Source organism: Parus major, chromosome 8 (genome assembly GCF_001522545.3).
Source record: "Parus major isolate Abel chromosome 8, Parus_major1.1, whole genome shotgun sequence".
In the NCBI taxonomy this organism is placed as follows: domain Eukaryota; kingdom Metazoa; phylum Chordata; class Aves; order Passeriformes; family Paridae; genus Parus; species Parus major.
The window spans coordinates 4,583,823-4,598,525 of NC_031777.1; the positions used below are offsets into that span (position 1 = coordinate 4,583,823).

Below are 14,703 nucleotides of genomic sequence, written 5' to 3' on the forward strand. Positions count from 1 at the left end.
AGGAAGGAAGGAAGGAAGGAAGGAAGGAAGGAAGGAAGGAAGGAAGGAAGGAAGTGGCAGAAGGGAGGGAGGAAGGGAGGGAGGGAGGGAGGAAGGAAGGGAGGAAGGGAGGATGGATTCTGGGTGTCTTCAGTAACCCTCCACTTCTCTTCAGTGACACAGGGAACTCCTTTATCCCATCTGCCTCCTCTAATATCACAGGAGACAAAGGAAGCTTGGAAGAATTTGCAAGGTACTCAGTAGCTTTTATTTAAGGCAAAGCTGGTCATGACCTTGTCTTTTTGTGTTTTTAGATTAAAAGCAACATGACACTGAAGAGTAATTCTAACAAATTAAAGAAACACATTTAAACAACGCATTTCATGGAGCTGTTTTCTGTAGTAGTTATTCACACAGAACCTATCATTCCTATAGAATGGAACCAATAGCATAAAGTAAAAAGTTCAGATCCATATTAGGAAAGGTTCAGCAATCTTGACCATGGCAGATGAGGACACTTTTTTAACCTCATAATTTCAAGTCTTTTGCTGTGAAAGGCCTGTCCTGCTTAACTTGACATCTTGTATTGTCTGATGTGCCATTTGACAAATTTCTGATTTCTCTTCCCTCTTACATGTCTTCTGATATTGGAAGAATATTCCTTTTCCAATATCAGAAGATATTTCCAATATCTTCTGATATTGGAAAAGGAATAGGAAAATTATTTCCATTTCTTAATGAGGAAATTATAACTGTAAATTATAAATTTGACCAGCTTAAAATAAAATTGTGGAATAAAACCTATGCCTTTTTCCTGGGGGGTTAGAGAAGCACTAATTCTGCTTTTCCCATCTCCTTAAATACTGGAATTTTTAAAAATGGTAAACACTATAAAGAGTAATGTGTACATAGAAGGTGGTTTTACTTCTACACATGAAAAATGTCCAAAATAATAAGATAAAAAATATTATAGGTATGAAACCAGTAATAAAACAACTTATTTCCCACTATGAACTTATTTCCCACTATGGTAGGGCCCTTTAAAAACTTCTTAAAATCTTTTCAGGTTCAATTCTATCCCTCTCTCAGAAGCACTGGAAAAAAAAATACACTGCTTAAAACTTTCTGGTGATTTGTATGAGCAAGGAACATGCAGAAATATTGTTGTTCAGAAAAGTGTAGGCAGAAAAATCATCATCCTGGTAGCTGGAGAGTTGGATTTGCTGAGGGCTCTGAAATCCTGCTAAGCCTATTTCTTCACAAAAAAGAATATTAAAACCGAAAGAAGGATCAGTAACTGTGCTGGAGAAAATATTGGTCCTCAGCAGCAGCAGAAAGCAACGAACACACCAGTGAAGTACTGAAAGAAAGTTTACCAGTAGGGAAAAACTTATTGAAGAAAGTCACTCAAAAATTGAACAGAAATTACAGTAATTAGAAAACATTTTCAACCATACTTGCTCTGCAAATATATTTTGTCAAGATCTATCCTGTAAATGAGTTGTCTGGTCAAGGTTAGAACCCAAAAATTCCTAGGAATTCTCTATTTGAAGAGGGAGGATGAAGCAGAAGGCACAGATCTCAGAAAACCAGGAATTATTTTTTGAGTGACTTGGCACCACTTTTAAGCATATTATAAATTAAATCCACTTATGGCTACATGAGTAACTTGTTTCAGTGGGCTGCTGCTGTCTGTCATTCCTGAATGTGATGTGTAATGGGGCATTTGGGTTTGGTGTAACTTGATTTATATTAAAAATGTGCCAACATGCTGCATTTGAAAAAGCAACAAACAGACTAAATTTGGAGGGGATGGCTTTTATTCTAGGGAAACAAATACTGCATGATGCTTGAACATGGAAATGTAAAAAAAAATAACATGTTCAGATTATTGAAACTTTCACGCTCGCACGTTTCTCTGTGGTGGGTAAATCCTAAATCCAGAACACAAAGTTTTCAGCTGATTATCTCTTTAGGCACTTAAAATGAAGTTTAATCCTTTTTACTTCATTTTGCATTGCATCAGTTTTATGGGAATGTGTGGAAGAATGAAATGTAGAAGGGGTTCTACAGGGAAGTCCTTCAGAAGTTTTCCCATTATGGGACAGGATGGTTAAATACACTTTTTCTTTTATCTTTTTTTCCCATTTCTAATATTTAATGATATGTAATATGTAATAAGTATGGAATATATTATATTACATAGATATATTAATTTTTTACCTGTATATTCTTGCAAATGTAATTTAGAAATACCTTTCTAAGTTTTCTTCATTTAATTCAATGTAAATTAGAATTGCAAAGGATTATGCTAGGGCTTACAGTTTACATAAATATTTAATTTAACTCCTTATTTTTTAACTAAGCTGGTGCATACCACAGATAGGATTTTACATAACAGCTGATGTGACCTTTCATTCCCCCACTAATCTGTAAACCTAAAATAACCCATTTCCATACCATAAGCAGAGTCTGTGTGTGCAAACCACTTGTCCCAGTGACCAATTAGAGGTGGGCACACTCGTGGGGCTTCACTGACAGGAGATATGCTGATATATCCCTGAATTAAACACGACTGAGCTGTGTATCTGGGCTGGTGTGCAATAACCAGAGAAAGCTGATTCTGGTCGTGTCATTAAGAACTCACACAAGAACTTGCAAGGTCATAGCTCTATTAAAAAATTATACAGCAAACAACTAAAGCAATTGGAAAGAGGGTGATCAGAGCAGCGCAGAGGAAAAGCTGCCTACATCAAATAGTGCTGGTCTTTGATATAAAACCCTCTGAACAGACTTTAATTAGGTGCTGAGATTGAAATCTGTGCCCTTTGAAGGGTTGTTTGTGACATGTTCACAGCTGCTTGTGCAGAGCACACATGGACACACAGACTGGTGTCCAGAGAGGCCATGGGAATAGCTGCCAATTAAGCCTTTGGTTACCAGTTCCAAGTGTGAAATATGGCTGTCAGCTTTCTAAATAAATGGAACTTTATGTCCCAATCCCACTGGTGCTTCTGAACTGGGATGATTCAAATTAAGTGGGGCAGTAGGTGAAAGAGCTGACAAAGAAGATGGAGAGGGACTCTTTATGAGGGCCTGGAGTGACAGGACAAGGGGGAATGGCTTTTAAGGTGAAAGAGGGTAGGTTAGAAGGGATATTAGGAGGAAATCTTTCCCTGTGAGGGTGGGGAGGCACAGAGAAGCTGTGGCTGCCCCTAGATCCCTGGATCCAAGGCCAGGCTGGACAAGGCTTGGAGCACCCTGGGCTAGAGGAAAGTGTCCCTGCTCATGCCAAGGGGTGGCACTGGATGAGATTTAAGGTCCCTTCCAACCTAAACAATTCTGGGATTCTGTGATTTATGTACAGATCCCACTGGTGCTCATGAGAGGGGCTGAGTTGAAGGCAGCCTGGGATGTTGCCTGAGTGTGGGGACCAGGGTCCAACTCTGTTATCCATTTGATCAGAGCTGTTGAGTCTAAGGTCCCTAAAAGTGGCCTTTGGATACAGCAGCCTATTTCTTCCAGTGATCTAGGGGAAAAATAAAGTACCCTGTGAATAGGGCGGGCTCCACAACAAAACATCCTTCCCTGACAGGGGTGGCCCTTTGTTCCAGGCCTAATGGCCTTTTTTGGTCAGTAAGGGCTCTGCCATTCTCAAGGCCTTAAAAATGAAATTGAACATTCCCTTAATTTCTACTAACTTTACTACCTCTGAGTAGCTTATGAAATTAACTTTCTCTTTTCCCTGACAATGCTAACCAGAAGACTACTTTCTGCTGGATGGATCCTATCAGATGCAACACTATGTTGCCTACCACAATTGCTGCAAGACTTACTATCAAAAAATATTTCAACCCTGGTAAGATCCGAAGTCCTTACACTAAGGTGGGAATCATTTGTAGTGGAAATATAGAGTAGGATTTCACAGAATCACAGAATCATTGAAGTTGGGAAAGCCTTCCTAGACCATCAAGTCCAAGCTGTGATTCTACCTTATCACCCAGACCAGAGCACTGAGTGCCACATCCAGCCTTCCTTGGACACCTCCAGGGAGGAGACGTTACCAAATATACTGACTTATAGGATTTTCCTTTAAATTTTCCTCTGTGCTGCCTTTCTAGACTATTTTTCCATTCAAAAACAATATTTCTATTTGAAAATGAAAGTAATTTTGATGACAAAAATATTCTACCTGATAAACTTCCAAAGGGACTCTCTGACAATGAATGTGCTTCCTGGTAACTGATTCCAGGCACAATTTTCACATTCTCTCCTATAACAAACACAACTCTTAGGAGCACTTGAACATCGTGACATCTTCCTTAAGATGACAATATAGCCAAAGAAAGGAAAATGTGCCCTGCAGACTGCAGCCTACATGGCTTCCATGGAAGATATTTGAATTATTTTTATTTGCTTCTGGATGGTATTATATCCAAATCAGGTATATATGATTATTATTATTTTGAACAATTCTGAGGGTAAAGATTAAGTTAAATTTGCAGGTGATTTCTGCAGTCTGACACAGGAATTGACAGTGCTCTGTGCAGCAGAGTGCTGTCTGGTCTGACAGGTTAGATTTAACCTGGCAGATTTATTTGTCAGGAGAAGACACCATGCTTGGCACATTTAGAATCTTACTGGTTCTTGCCCATTGCCACAGCTCACAAAAGCACTTCACAATTACTCTGAGTTAAAATAATCAGTTTTCCATTACCAACACTGTAAAATGGGCCATTCCTTGAACAAATGCTGTGCCAGAATTAACTTATAACAATCATTGTAGTCTTGCCCTCACAGCAAACAGAATCTACCACTTAAATACATCATACAAACAAGAAAGTCTAAGGTTCAAAACATTTGAAATAATTAATGGGAGAAGCAGAAAATTATTCCCAATTTTAAATATTCAGGAGCTTCATTCTTGTTGTAGGAACAGGAGAAAGGCAGGCTTCCCCTGAGAATAAACCAGAGCAGGTTTGACTTGTGTGTTTTAACATGCTGGCTTTCTTAACTGAGCTTTCTAGAGGAATCCAAAATTTGGCAATGTGAAAATCTACTCCAAACCATCCTGGTACAGAGCACTAGATAAATGGTTTAAAGTGCATACAAAAGAATCTTGTCCCTGTGTTTGAGGATATGTATCAGTAACTCTCAGCTTTAGCCTACTATTCTCAAGGCAAGGCTAGTGCTGGAGAATTAAAATACTGCAGTATTGCAAATAACAGTCCCAGGACTACGTATCATTTTTATTTGCATTTCCTGCAGCCTTCTGGCATCTTATTATCCCGCTGGACACAAGGCCAGTAACCTTAATGAAATACCAGGAGATATACACAATTCTAGCACTCCTACTTTAATAAAAAAATGCTTTAAACTTCTTAGAGCAGAGCAGATCATTGGCTGTTTGTAAAGAATTCCACTTGGGAGAGCAGCTGGTGCATCAGTGAACCCAGTGCCCTTGACTTTATGTGCTGCCTATTATTTTGGGAAGCAGCTCTGAGATACAAATAAACAGACACTTTTTTGGAACCCCTACCAGGATTAATAATCATTTACTGAGTCTCAACAGTTACACAAACATTTCACATGTATTGCTCAAAGTATTCCCCCCACCTTCTGTAAACACAGACATGAAATCACAAATCATATCTGCTGGGTTATACCAACTCTGGTGTGTGCTTGGGGCAGCAGAGCCTGTTCCAAATACTCTGCCTGGGATTCTGAGCTGCCAAAGGGACTGGGATGGGCATGGAGGGAAAGGGAGATACTGCAGGAAGAAGCTGGGGAGAACAACCCCAGATGTAGGAATCCTGATTCCCTCAGTCTCTCAGCGTGTCTTCAGTCCAGCTCTGGGCTCTACCTCACATCCTCAAAGTGCTCAGAATGGTTAGAATTCATTCCAGCAGTGACAACAAACTCACCAACATCAGGTGTGGGAAGAATGAGAGGCTCAGACCTTAAATAAATTGGAAGGTAGCACACAGAGGAATGACAAGGGGAAAATATGAGACCATGGCAACATTTCCCTATTAATCATGGAGCTACTGTGAATGTTGCATAGAGAGGTGTCATTGATTCTTGTTCTTTGTTTCTTTGTTTTATTTGTCTTGGAGGCTGTGGGCAGATGCAGAACCCCGATGGCCTGAGCAAACACATCACAAACCCTCTGCTCTACACATCACAAACCTTTAGTGTCTGATGGGGCAGAACTTCCCGTGAGCTGCTTGTGAGTTATTACAATTTTGTTGCTGAACATTTCCAATAAGTGATTCTCTAACTTCATGGAAAAAAGATCTCATCTTTCTTAAATGAGCTCTTCCTTCATCATGAACGATTTCCCAAGCTCTGTTCCTGATGCCCTGCAAGTCTGAGCCAGCATGCCAGTGACACAGCTTCATTCTTTTGATGAAGTCTTTCAATAATAACCTTTGCCAGTAGGCACTTTTTTCCCCCCTACAGATACTCCATTCTCTCATTATTTTCTGGATTAGGACCAGATTCTTTGTCAGCCAGGGTTTTCCAGGATATCATCAATAAAACTCTGAATTAGCAGACATGATTCCAAAGGAGGTATTTGATACTATCATTCTTCCAAGAGCATTCCCATACCCTTCCCTAACAAATTTTAAGAGTCATTTTATGATACATTGTCCTTTGTTGGCACAACAGAGTGAAACCCTACAGATTTTAACCTACAAAGAGAAATTTAAGTTCTATTTTTCATTTTACAGCCTTTAACATGGAAATTATTTTCTTTTACAAGGGTTATGCACAGTTTAGGCACTTGGCATTGAATTTGAAAGGCCCTGAAAAAGAAAAGCATGCTTTTATAAAACTTACAACAACCTTCAGACAAAATGAAAATAAAAATTGGATTTTTTTTGAATAATGAATTATTTCTGGAGAAGGCTATGAAGCTGATTTGTTATTCAGAATGAGTGACCTACTGCACTTCTTCCCAGTTAGCATGGAAAAAAAAATATAATTGGGCTTCCTAACAATGGTATTTAGCATCAATATACAGTTAGAGGCTTCATTACTGAAGCTCTGGATAGAAGTGACTTGCTAGCAGCCTATCAGCATAGTCCCCTTCTACACAGCATTTATAAGTTAACTGCAAAAGAACAGAACAATTCAGTGCATAAAAAAATTCTATTAAGGCTGTACAACACTTGAATGAAGATGTGTTTACAAAGGCACTCCTCAGAACAAGGAATATTTCCCTTTGTTCACAGTTCAGAACACAGAGTCAGTGCATGCCTGCCCCATCTCCCAGCCCCTAACTTTACAGAAATCAAATGAGATTTTCCTCTCATGTCCTTGAATCTGCAGTCTTCTTAGAACTCAGCCTTCAAAGTGCACCCGTGGATCTCAGTGTTTAGAGGAATATGTAACTGCTGGCTTTAGCATTTATGCTCCTTCATAAAATACACAGTCTATAACCTATCCTGCAATTTAAATGCAAATAATATTTAAACAAGGCTAATCTGGTGAGCTTTTGTGTGTAGAGTGATATACGGGATGGAGATGTTTGAGGTGCAATAGTTTACTGCTCTAAATTCCTTTTCACATCAATCATCTCTCCACATGCATCAACAATTAAAATGGTTCATGGCTGCAGGGACTATGGCAAACTACCTTCATCATTTAAATGCCCATGATAGCACCTTTGAGCATAAGAAGCTGATAGGAAATGATAAAATGTTAATTATAAGTTGTAAGCAAAACCAAGTACCTCTATTCATCAGTGACCTGCTGATTATAAATAGAGCTTGTTTGTACAGCCACCATACATACAGCAAAATGTGCTCGTGGTGGGGGCTGTTCTCATTTAATGTTTTCTGTATAAATCAGCCGTGGCCAGCTCTGCCTGTTGCCAGGGGAAACACATTTTTACTTCGCTTTCCCATCTTATCACAAGGATATAATTGAGTAACTGTCCCTCCACTCGGGGGAGATATCAAGAAGTTAATCATAAAAGTCGGATTTTTCATCCTTTCCCAAAATGGGCTGGCAATGGGTGTGTCATGATCAGCCATTCCTCTCCAGGCACTTCCTGCTCCTGTCCAGTCAAAAAGGACTGCTGAAACTCATTTTTCCATCTTCCAGATGGCTCCTTAGCTTTGCAGTGTCAATTTAAATTGATGCTGACACAACCCAAAGAGGGTATTTTTTTTTCCCTGTCCTGCAATCAGGGTAGTGATTCTGAATTGTGTTTAAAATGATTCTCCACTTTCCTCTTCCTTGGCTGTAAACCAGTTCTCACTGTGACCATGTTCTGAAAAATATCAAGAGTCACTTAGATGTCTGTTTTATTTGGGCTGTAGAAATAAACTGCAAAACTGTAAGAGGAATTAGAGAGCTAGAAACATATTTTTCTTAGAATGTAGACCTAGAATGGATTTTTTTTTCAAGTAAAAAAGTAGGCTTGACTGTAAACATGTTTATTCCTCTTTTCTATAAATATAAACTCATTTGCCCAGGACTATTTTTCTAGTGCATAATTCCCTGTGCAGTTATATAAACTGATACTAAATCTATATAACAAGGTGACCTTTTTTTAATCCCAAGAAACACCTATGAAGTTATATTCTATAACTTTGCCTTATTGATTCCTATTTTTAAACCTTTGTCTCTACTATTTTTTTAAAAATTAAACTAGCACTTGCCTCACCATATTTCCTTGTTAAAAAAGGCATATTTCTGCCTGTAATCACTTCCATTTTCCTTTTTTCCACCTCTTTTCTTCCACAGCTACTTTCTGAGAAGCTAATCAATAGCTGGAATATCTGCACTTCCATGCTGCCAAATCCAAGAACTGTGGGTTACCTGTGAGACTTGGAGCAAAATCATGACCCAATACAGAGCAGCAGGAGTTTTCAGGCTTATATCCTTACATTTGTAACCAAGACAAGAGTTTGAGAAGAACAGTGAATGCACAAGAAAAGTCACTCTTCAACAAAGCACCATGTCAGGCCAATATGAAAAGGAAAAGAAAGCTCAAAACAAAATAGATAGAAAGTATGCCTTTGCTTCAGTCTCAAACATGAAAAAAAAAAGGCAGAAAACATAGCAAATATGAAAATGAAATGTATCTGATCCTTATAGAGATTATTTTAAAATCATCTCTTCAAAGTTCTGTACTTTTTTTCAGGAATATATTGTAAAATAAACCTACATTTTTAATACTGCCAAGATTTTCATCTTAAGTGTTTTGAGGTCACTGTTTCAAGGCCTCTGAGTTGTTTGGCTCTTGGATTCTTTGGAGAAGGAAGCCAAAATTGTATCATGGATTTTTGTTCCTTCATTGCTGCTTTTCCTTTGTTAGCCTGACTTACAAGCCTGCTAACAGCAACTCGTTCAAAATATCTGCACAATCCATCATCGTCTCATCTATGCACAAACCTGTTCTAAAATACAAAGGGAGAAGGAACCTCCACCAGTCCTAACTCCTAATTTTAGCAGCAGCTGACAAAACCTGAGTTTCCTGATGTGGACTCCAATGCAGGGAGGTTGTGTAAAAATGGCAAAGAATTGCAAACAGGATGAATCTGATCACAGGAAAATGTTGGGATACATCCAGTGTCATGCAGTTGTTCAGTGTCCAGCCAATGCTGCTGGATAACAATGCTCTGGGCTCACACATGGAATTTGTTATTGTTTAGGCTGGTATGACAAATGTGCCCATTGAATGAAGACTACTCAGTCCACAGCAAGAGCTCACTGGTCTTGGAGTAAAAGGAAAAACAGAAAAGGTGAGAGAACCTGGATCTCTCTGGATCATGAATCTGACCCTGTGTCATTGGCCCTTTTTCCTGGAACATTCAGATTGGAGAAGAGTATTTCTGAGCGCACTACATGAACCACCCTGTCTTTTGTTGATTCAGAATTCGACTTGTTGCTGCTACAGGTGAGTTGAAAATGAAGAAATGAGTAGTTTAAAATGCAATTAAAGCACAGCAGGTGCTTGTTTGTTTGCTTTTTTGTTGGGGTGTTTTTAAGCATTCTGAAGTCAAAGAGGATCATGTGGATTCTGTTTGGATAAGATTACCATGCAGAGCAGCAGCTTTTTCTTTCTTTGTTTTGGTTTGGTGTTTGGATTTTTGTTTGTTTGTTTGGGTTTTTTGATGTGGGTTTTTTTTGTGTGCTTTTGTTATTGTTGTTGGCTGGTTGGCTGGTTTTTTGTTTTATTTTGTTTGTTTGTCTTTTCATTTGTTTGTTTTGGTTTTGTTTTTTTAACACTTAAAGAATAAAATATGTGCTTATGTTCCCATCCAACTTCTGCAACAGAGAAAAGCACACTTGTAATGAGACTTCTGAAAAGACTTGGAAGAATTGTATTTTCCCCTGAGTAACTTTTTATGACAGTCACAATATGTTGTTCCCACTGTTACATTAAGTTAATGATAAAGAAAACAAATCCAGAAAAAAAAACATTAAACAAAATCAATGGACATATCAATTATTTACAGTATAATGGGGGAAAATTCTCTTTGAACGGAGCAGGATCTATGGCATAAATATAAAAATCAATATGCTGAAGTCATAAGGGAGAGTTGCTGTTTGCAGCCTGCTGAATACTTAGGACCTCTCCAGAAAATGAATGAATTCTACAAACTGACTGAAATCCACAGGTGCTGGCCATGATCCACGAGCAGCCCTGGGATTTGCTCTTGTGATCACAAGGTTTGAACATGAAAGGATGTGTTTGCTGTAACACAATACAGCCTGCTCTAGTGGAAAGTGTCCCTGCTCATGGCAGGAGATTGGAACTGGGTGATCTTTAAGATACCTTCCAACCCAAGCCATTCAATGATCCCGTGAATTTTGACAAAAAAATTCACAGAATTTTGACAAAAAGTAGTTTACTGACTATATTCTTCCCTCCCTCCTCAAATGCAGTTTTTTCAGCTATCTGTGCCAAATGGCCCCACTATTATTTGTAAACCAGCTCAAAGTTTTCTTCACAGGGATAGAAAAGGTTTTTTAACTTGGGACCAATGTCTCTTGATCTGGGCACCTGCAGATATTGTTATTCCATGATTTCATCTTCCTTCAGAGCTGACAAATATACTTACTTGGGATTTTGCCACTACTAGCTTTCCTCCATCATTTTTCTTCCCAAGCCATCGATGTCTTAAGAACATCTGCTTTGGCACATTTCAACGATCTGGAGCTGCAAAGGTGTTGATAATGAGAGAGATATCCCCTGACATCATTCCAGCAAGCCAGGGATGCCAAACTCATGGAAGGGGTTTGGATTAACACAATATCAGAAAGGTGGAATTGCTGAAACACAAAACTGTACCCCAGTGCCACAAGGGCTGATCTGGCAGGGCAGAGGTAGCCCCACCTCGCTCCCAGAGTGCCACAATGATGTTTCTGACCTAAGGAATTCTCCTGCCACGACAGCAGGTCACCAGAAGGAAGGAGAGATGCACAAAAGCTTTACATAAGTCTTATGTGACTCTCTGCTTTTAAAAGCCTGATGTTACAACAGGGCATCACTGATTCATAACCTCAGGTTTCCTACACGAGGGAAATTATTTCTATAAATGCTATTTAAAATAAGAAAATCTTTTCTTTTTTTTTTTTTTTTTTTTTTATTCACACCATCTTTCACATTGCATCTGTGGTTGGGAGGGGTGAAAAAAAGACTTCATTTTTCACCTCTCCCTCCCAGGAATTCTCAGCAACACTGAGAATTTTTTCACAATTTACCGAGCAGTTAACATAACAAATGTTTCTCATATTCATCTATATCTACCTGTTAAAATCGGCAAGAAAGAAAGGAACAAATAAGCAATTTCATTTTTAGTTCTGTGATTTTTCAAAATAACCTTTAAAAAGTTGTAGTTCTAATGAAAGCCATCTGCTTAATTCTAATCCTGGGTCATTCTTTGTGTTCTACTGTCACTGTGTTGTTCCACCATTTAATTTATATGACACAATATTCCATTAGTGACGTTCCACAAGACTTTCAGTGAAAGACTGAATGTAAAAATGGGAAGGCTGCATGTTTTGGAAACAAAATGTAATTGTTAGGGCTTGAGACTGAAGGCTAATCACCATGAACATAAATCCAGGAAGAATCAGAAGTGCAATGGCAGGCAGGGGAACCCTAAAATGTAATCAGTGCAAATAGATAACTTATTTTCTCCACTTCTCAGGGGCTACCTGAGGACAGGGACTGCTCTTGGCACTGCTGGAAAACACACCAGGATGAGCCAGGCAAAGAAACTACCAGGATGTGCAGCAGACACAAAGGGGTTCAATATAGGGGGGACATCCTTCTCAGAGGGGAATCTGGCTGTGCCTGGATCCAATACCAGTCCCAGGCTTGGGCAGTGGTTGTACAGGTGTAATTGAGCCTTTATATGACTGTCCCCTTTATATGATTAAGGAGAGCAAATCAGATATGTTTATATAAATAAAATAAATGGTTTATTTAGATTGATGATGTTAATTATAATGATTAGACTACAGATCTTAATCAGAATTATTTACTGCACAGTATAGGCGGCTCTGACTACTTCTACAGTGCACTATTTGTTGAAGCAATGATATTAAATCTGGCAGAATCATTTCTCAGTAGAGATTGATGTCACACCCATCCCAATGACTGTGGGCAAATCTCTTCAGTTCAGCCTTGAGGAGTGACCTTGAGGGGTGTTCCCACTCCAGAGAAGAATCTCCACACACATTGCAAGAAAGAGCTGAAGATCCCTCCTGTAAAAACTGGGACTGGGTTTGTATAGTATAAAGCACAGCACTGCCAGTCAGATGCCCCCAGGCTGTGCCAGCTCAGCAGCTTTAGATCAGCTGTCAGCACTATTATTTGTTGGTTCCTCCATCAGGAACTCGGGAAACATTGTTCTTCCCTGGTGTTTAACTTCAGGATAGATGAGTCAGGCTGGTCTCAGCCTCCTTCAACCCCAAAAGTGATCCCCATCTCTATTCTGATCACTTGGCAAACAGGGAATTATCCAAGCTGTGTTGCCCCCACCTTGGCAGAGCATCCTGCTACATCATTCACATTCCTCCTACAAGTGCCCCCCGGTGCTGATGAGTTACAGGTGAAGAACAGGACCAAGACATTTGTGCTGTTTCCAGCAGGATGTGTGTCCAGCCCTAATGTGCTGTTCCATCTTTGCCAGGAAATGAAAAGCAGCAGTAACTGAGCACTGGCAGTAGCAGGGATCTGCTGGCCCCTGGTTCAACATCAAACTGTCCCACTGGCACTCAGAAGTTCCTTCTTGAAACTGTGAAGCCAGATTTTGGCTCAGCCTAAAGAGCACCCATAGAAGTGTAAAAAAAGCCTCAGAAAGCTGACTTCCTGTCCACTCCTCAAACCACACTCTCCAAATCCCTACAATTCCTGCCTCATCAAGGATTGCCACAGGTCCAAGAGACTGCCATGGAAATTTTCCTGTATTAAACCAGTTCCTGGTGCTGTAGCCCTGCTGGATGTCCTGCCCTGCCACGGAAGAGCTGAACATTACAAAAGTAATCAGGCACATGTGCCAGGCCAGTTTACAACTTCCACTGCACTCAGTTTTATGAAGGGAGTCTTTGAAATGACTCTCAGATCCTTTTACAATGGTAATCACAAGACTATTAAGTGATTAATGTGATCATTTGGACAGAAAGTCAAAGTTTGCCAGGCAAAGTGACATAGAATGCTTGTTGTAAAAGAGATTGCAATTTTACAAAGGTGAATATTTATGTGCTGTCAGTGTTTAGAAACACACAGCTTTAAACTTGGACAAAAATAAGGTTAAAGTGTCTTTTGTAAAATGGTTAATGCCAGCCTGGATGAGTAAAGAATTTTTAGTTAAGAGATGTGAAAATAATCTTATCTAGTGCCATGATTCCCTCCTGAAAAGATTAGAACTGTTTCACTAATTGCATTATTTCTTAGGCAGTGGATAAAGTTAAAAAAATGTGCTTTCTTTAAGATGAAGCATGCCTCCACCCAGTTTTCAGTACCATGATTTTGTTGGACAAGGACATACTTTGTAGGCTGGATTTACCAAGGAAGAAAACCTGGCAAAATCATGATACAAAAAGATCAACAATTTATTAGAACTGTTTGGTTGGGTTCTAGCGAGGCTTTTTGGTGGTTTCTCTGCATCAATCCCTAAATATGGCAGTTCAGTGCAATTTAAAAATCAAATATATTTTCCACCTGTTCTGTTAAACCCTCAGATCCTGGTCTTACAAAACATAGGCTTTGAGCTGCAATGAGAGAATAACAACAAGCTAACTTCTCAAATGGTTTTGGGTATGAAACCTCTGGTACTTCATTAATGTTTTTACCCAAGGGTTCTAAAATCCCATCCCTCGAGATTCCTTCTGTAAAGCCTCTTTGAACTTTTTAGCATAAAATAGATAATTTGAAAGAATCCCTAGGAAGGTTTTGACAGTTAACTTCTCATGCATATGTGGCATGTACTTGGAAAAATAAACTCACCTTTTGTCACTCTTGAAGAGGACAGTTTTTAAAAATAAAAGTTAGCTTTGGTAGTCAGTAAGCATAAAACTGTCCTCTTATGATTAAATTTAATTGTTGATAAATACAAAGAAAGAGAAAAACACATTATCCCTTTGGTAAACAATAAAAATATAGACTGGGAGAGAAATCTACAGTTCTAGAATATGTTTATCAGTAAAACAACTATTTTTCCCCCCTGACTCCTTTTGAGCTGTCTACTCAGAAAA

At 39.1% G+C, this 14,703-nt stretch overlaps 1 long non-coding RNA gene across 2 annotated transcripts in view; it reads left to right on the forward strand.

The window, feature by feature from the left end:
* The window catches only part of LOC107208162, a 26,025-nt gene extending 16,939 nt beyond the window's left edge, over positions 1 to 9,086 (forward strand). For both annotated transcript variants that reach the window (XR_004498570.1, XR_004498571.1), the window contains exons 2-4: positions 155 to 232; positions 3,742 to 6,208; positions 8,737 to 9,086. This is a non-coding gene — a long non-coding RNA (uncharacterized LOC107208162). The remainder of the gene's footprint in view (positions 1 to 154; positions 233 to 3,741; positions 6,209 to 8,736) is intronic.
* Positions 9,087 to 14,703: the final 5,617 nt, after the last annotated feature.